The following is a 6,329-nucleotide window of genomic DNA, read 5'->3' on the forward strand; positions in this document are numbered from 1 at the left end:
CAGACCCTCAAAGCAGAACTTTTTTTTTTTTTTTTCAATACTGTCTAGTTTTCTATTCTAAGTATTTCCTCAAAAGGATCACAAGGTTAAACATAGAAGGTAGCTTATTAATGACTTTCAAAGGATAGCGCCACCCCTATATGGGCCATTCAGTGAATGAGTTCTACAATGGCAGAGTGCTTTTTATTGAGAGGAAACACTCAGCCTGCACTCTGGTCAGGATGTTTTGTTCTCACGGAATTGCTGCTTTGCTCTTTCATCAATGGCTGTTTTATTTTTGGCTCAGTTCCAGTGCCAGAAGAACCATTGATCAGCAGTGAGAGGAGGCCTTTGATAGGTGGCCAAGGCAGAACAGAGGGTTGTCATGGATAATGTGATTCAGAAGTACAGTTTATGAATGAAGAAGAAGGAGAAAAAAGCTTTCACCTGATCTGCGTTTTGGTCTATGAGTAGGAAGTTAAGCAGAAAGGAAGACAGCAATTAAAAAAATTCAATGAAAAATACATATTTGGAAAGAATGTGATGTTTCTAACAGACCTGCTTATTGTACACATTGACTCCTTCCTTTCTCTCTTACCTTATTCATGCCATGCTCAATCTGGAAACTTCATCCAGCAGTAGAAAACTATTTGTAGTTTCCTGGAGACACTGTGCTATTTAATACCTCCATGTCTTTATATAAACTCTTTCCTCTGAATGGATTATCTTCCCTGACCTCCACTCAGGTCTGATTTCAGCTATGAAAATTTCTCTTATTTCTTATTTAAAAACGAGATTAACAGCACTTTGGGAAGCCAAGGCGGGCGGATCACGATGTCAGGAGATCGAAACCATCCTGGCTAACATGGTGAAACCCTGTTTCTACTAAAAATACATAAAATTAGCCAGGCGTGGTGGCATGCACCTGTAGTCCCAGCTACTTGGGAGGCTGAGGCAGGAGAACGGCATGAACCCGGGAGGCAGAGCTTGCAGTGAGTGGAGATCAAGCCACTGCACTCCAGCCTGGGCGACAAAGGGAGACTCTGTCTCAAAAAAATAAACAAATAAGTAAATAAATGAACAATTTGTTTCTTGACCATTTTATGATGCTTCTCTGTTGGAGTCATCACTGCTTCTTGGGCTGAGTTTACATATGGCCATGTAAAGGTCCCAGAAACCCACATGGGAAGCCTAGCACATTTTTAAAAATTTACCAATTTTCCTGGAAGAATTTGAGATTAAAAAGCCCAATGAATTAGAAGAAACATATTATGTAGAATTTACAAATTTTTCTTAAAATATAGAACAAGAATCCCAAGACGTTTATTCTTAGATATTTAAATATTTACTCTGTGGCTACTTATTGTGATTTTTGGCTTCAGATTTCTTGAGGGCAATCTCTCTCTTCGATTTTCATAGAAAAGTTTAAGAATGAGGGGTGGAAACTTCTGTGATCCTACACTTCACCTTACATTTTGCTCATTTGTTCTTTTGTCTGTATTACTGAGAATGTCAGGAAACACATTTAATAAAGGCACCCATTGTTATTCATCAGTGTGTCCTTAGTATCATGCATACAGAACAGAATCAGGTGTCTTTCAAGTTAAACCAGAATGAAGCATATAGGATTTCATCAAGCATAGTAAAAAATAATGACATTAGACAACTCAGTTAATAAATCTGTTCTGTGAAGTGCTGAAAGTGGATGTCGCATAAGAAAAGGACAAAGCTGGTTTATACAACAGTCTGTCACAGAAATCTCCCTTAATCAATATTTCATTGGCACTGATCTTCATAATGTAGGCCTCAGAATAATTTGTGAGGCATTAAAAGGAGGTCAAATTTGATTAAATCTTATTTATAAACTCTCAGGGCTGGAAGTGGACTTAGAAATCATTTGGTTCAGAGATGGCAAATGTGCATGTGTGTGTGGCCACTTTCACTTTCTAAGACCCTGTCAGACATCATTAATCAATCATGAGACTTCCTTTCACTGAGCCTAGTTACTGATGCAGAACATTTCTTAATTCACTACTCTAGACAGACACAAACAGTCAAAATGATCTTGCAAAAAAACTAACCGATCTTTGATTGACTCCAACCCTAAATTCAAAAAATGGATGTCCTGTGTAATATTCTGCATGAACAAGCATCAAGTTCCTGATTGAGCACTTCTAAAATGAGGCATTCCCTGAGTAGGTCTTTTATCATATTATGATTATGTAATCAGTAATGAATACATGTGTCCTTAAGAAGAGTTACATGCATCCAGCAAATCCTAGCCCCCACATACTGTAATCCACAGGACACTGCCAAACAGGAATTATTAATCTCATTTTATAAATAGGAAAAATTAGAATCTAAGACAGAGACAGGGAAAAGGCAACACATAGTTTGGCCTGCTTAGTGTTTTAAAGATAAAATTAAGCCTACATTTAAAAATCAGAAGATTTTTGCATCAAAAATGTGGTTTCACCACTTTTTATTTAAAAGTAAGAATAAACCTATTTTTTCATATGGTGGCAATTGGCCCATGCTTTATAGCAGTTGGACCCTCTGATGGCTTTGTACTTGCAGTTTTCCACAATTCCCACCATGTTCACAATTCACAAGGGTTAACTTTTCTTCCTGCTTTCTTCAGTCATGCTACCTGTGAGTCTCTTGTAAGAAGCTGAGTTGACATTGACTCCAAGTTTCCCAAAGCTCATGTGGCTATTGTTTTTCTGCCATTGCATTTGCTCTTCCCTCTGACTTGAATGGCTTTCTCTTCCATATCTGTATTACTGAAACTAAAAATTGGCAGGGGTGGGGAAGACTAGGACTCTGGAGCTGTGAAAACTTTGGAGAGTTTATCTTACTTCTGCAGCCTCTTATACTCTGGGTAATTTGCAGATTTTATTTACCAAGGCAGAAAGCTAAGAATCCAGGTTTATACCAGTAAAGGACTGCTGGTGTGGGTCCAAAAAAACAGTAGAACTTTTAGCAGAGACCTTGATGGTCTCATTAAGCTTAGTATGTGTTTTCTAATTTCACCTGTATTTTTATTCATATCATACAACCTGCCAGCTCACATGTCAGCTTACCATATGGAGACTCTCAGTTCTGCATGCATAAGTCATACAGGATCTCAATAAAGTCTCATTGCCTTTACAGTGGTGTTTTGATAAGTGCACTTACTTTGTTGTCATGTCTTTGTCTTTCTCCTCCAGTGCCTATCTAATTACCTGTCACATAGTCAGAGCTCAATAAACGCTTCCCAAAGCATTCAACTGCATCATTGCTCAGCACCTTAATCTCTTCCTTCATGGTCTCTTGCAGATATTATGTCATAATCTACCCACAAGCCACCAAGAAGTAGGTGGAAAATGTTGTTCTCATTCCACTGATGGCAAATATCAGGTAAAATAGGAACCACATGATTTACCTGATATCTTACGTAGCATTAGGGCACAAATATAGTTTACAAAATAGTATTTGTTAAGTCACATGTCACTGAGAAACAGTGAAGTGAAACAGAATGAGTGAGGAATCTGCAACAAATTCTAGAGCTCATTGTTACTAGCTTCTGTCACCTGTGTCAGGTACTTCCCTTGGTTTTCTTGGGTACCAAGCTTCAATGCCTTTCAGGTGCATTGTAGTTTTTGGTTAAAAAGAATGACTGTCTACAATTTCAAGATGCTCAAACAGTTCTGTGCATATTCAAAAAGTTTTATTTCAGTTTTATGCCCAACTATCTTTCCTTCTGTAACTGAGTCTCAAGTACAGGTAGAACAGTGATGTAGGACAAAGCTGGGGGAGTCCTAGTGTTAGATTGATAGCATACTGGTTTCCTTATTTCCAAAGGCTAACACAAGATTCTTTCCCTGGCTTTCTTGTTAAAATGCATTATCTCCCATGATGTGTCTCAACCCTTCTGATAAAGTGTCTTGTGATAGTTCTGCTTTATTGATGAGCCAGACATGATTATATGTGAAATATCAAGTGTAGGCATAGAATAGGGTGAAGCTGGAATCATTAACCCTAGAGATATGTACAGCATACGACTGGGGCAAAGAGATAAACGAGAGAAGCAATCAAGTAAACTTAGAGGAGGAATAAAAGGGGGTATAGGAAAAATTTCAATGTAAAAGTGATACTTCTGTTAGATCTTGAAGGATCTGGGTGAGTAAAAATCTCACCAAGGCAACACAAAATTAAAACCACTTTAGCCAAAGGAAACCAAGGAGGCAAAGAAGTGAGAACCATGGCCGGGTGCGATGGCTCACATCTGTAATCCCAGCACTTTGGGAAGCTGAGGCAAGCAGATAACTTAAGTCAGGAATTCGAGACCAGCCTGGCCAACATGGTGAAACGCCTCTCTACTAAAAATACAAAAAGTCGAAGGTCGGGCCATGGTGAGGCAGAGGTTGGGAAGATGGCCTGGCTAGGCTGGGCACAGACAGCCTGGGGCTGCGGCCAGGCGTGGGCTGTGTCGGTGGGCGGCCACACCTGCGCGGAGCTCCCTGTGGCCCTAACCCCGCCACGGTTGCTCGGATGCAGGTTTAACTTATTTATTCAGCAAAAAATGCGGATTCAGAAAAGCAACCAGGAAGGTTGAACCTCGAAGATCAGACACAGGAACAAGTGGTGAAGCATACAAGACAAGTGCTTTGATTCCTCCTGTAGAAGAAACAGTCTTTTATCCTTCTCCCTAACCTATAAGGAGTCTCATAAAACCTTTATTTTTTACTGTTGCGTTTACAGACTGTGCATTTGGATCAGCTGCTATTTGACAGTATGAATCACTGAAATCCAGGGTCCAGATTTATTTTGTTTTTTTTTTTTTAATTTTTTATTATTATTATACTTTAAGTTCTAGGGTACATGTGCATAACGTGCAGGTTTGTTACATATGTATACTTGTGCCATGTTGCTGTGCTGCACCCATCAACTCGTCATTTACATCAGGTATAACTTGATGGTATAAAAGCTGATTGGTTGGATAGCATAAGACCACATAAAGAAGGAGACTTCAGAAAGGAGATTAACAAGTGGTGGAATAATCTAAGGGATGGCCAGCGGACTGTGACAGGTATTACAGCTGCAAATGTCCTTGTATTCTGTTTATGGAGAGTACCTTCTTTGTAGCGGACAATGATCAGATATTTCACATCGAATCCAGCTTCAAAGGTCCTTTGTTCTCCAAAGCTGCTGTCAACATTCAGGCATTTCTCCTTATTTCACATGGCAGCAAATACGTATGTTTTGTGGAGCTTCTCTTCCAGCATAGTGAACATTCTGGGTCAAGAGCAGTTCATGGCATTGTACCTATCTGCAGGTGTTATTTCCAATTTTGTCAGTTACGTGGGTAAAGTTGCCACAGGAAGGTATGGACCATCACTTGGTGCATCTGGCACCATCGCAGCTGTCTGCACTAAGATCCCAGAAGGGAGGCTTGCCATTATTTTCCTTCCGATGTTCACGTTCACAGCACAGAATGCCCTAAAAGCCATTATCGCCGTAGATACAGCAGGAATGATCCGGGGATGGAAATTTTTTGATCATGCAACACATCTTGGGGGAGCTCTTTGTGAAATATGGTATGATACTTATGGCCATGAACTGATTTGGAAGAACAGGGAGCTTCTAGTGAAAATCTGGCATGAAATAAGGACTAATGGCCCCAAAAAAGGAGGTGGCTCTAAGTAAAACTGGTATTGGACAATAGTGGTGCATCTGGTCCATGATGCCGAGAGCCCCAGGAGACATCGGCCCTAGGGTGATCACCGCTCTGCTCCCGCCTGGAAGATGCCAGCATCTGGCCTCCCAGTGTTTTCAGCTGTGTGCCCCAGTCTGTGTCTTTTTAGCAAGTGAATGATGATAAAGTTGTGAAATAAAGGTTTCTATCTAGTTTGTAAAAAAAAAAAAAAATACAAAAAGTTTGGGCATGGTGGTGCATGCTTGTAATCCCTGCTACTTAGGAGGCTGAGGCATGAGAATTGCTTGAACCCAGGAGGCAGAAGTTGCAGTGAGCTGAGATTGCACCACCACACTCCAACCTGGGCAACAGAATGAGGTTCTGTCTCAAAAAAGAATAAAAAACAAAAACAAAACAAAACAAAAAACTAAGAACAACTATCATGGTAGGAGGCAATCAATTCTGTTTTAGCAGAACACACCGGGGGTATATAGCTGGAGATGGAGCAGAAAAAGGGCTTTTAGTACTCATGAATGAAGAAAGGAAAGAATAAAGGACAGAAAAGAGGGAAGGAGGATGGGGAAGGAAGAGAGAGAGAGAGACAGAAAGAGAGACAGAAGAAAATTGTCAGAGGCATTATTACAAAATATATTTATTAGTTTGGCATTTAAAA

General features: G+C 40.0%; 1 pseudogene; it reads left to right on the forward strand.

Annotated features, from left to right (window-relative positions):
* The first annotated feature begins 4,393 nt into the window (after positions 1-4,393).
* Positions 4,394-5,667, forward strand: LOC105492796 (presenilin-associated rhomboid-like protein, mitochondrial; annotated as a pseudogene).
* The last annotated feature ends 662 nt before the right edge of the window (positions 5,668-6,329 follow it).

This window comes from Macaca nemestrina, chromosome 8 (assembly GCF_043159975.1).
Source record: "Macaca nemestrina isolate mMacNem1 chromosome 8, mMacNem.hap1, whole genome shotgun sequence".
Lineage (NCBI taxonomy): Eukaryota > Metazoa > Chordata > Mammalia > Primates > Cercopithecidae > Macaca > Macaca nemestrina.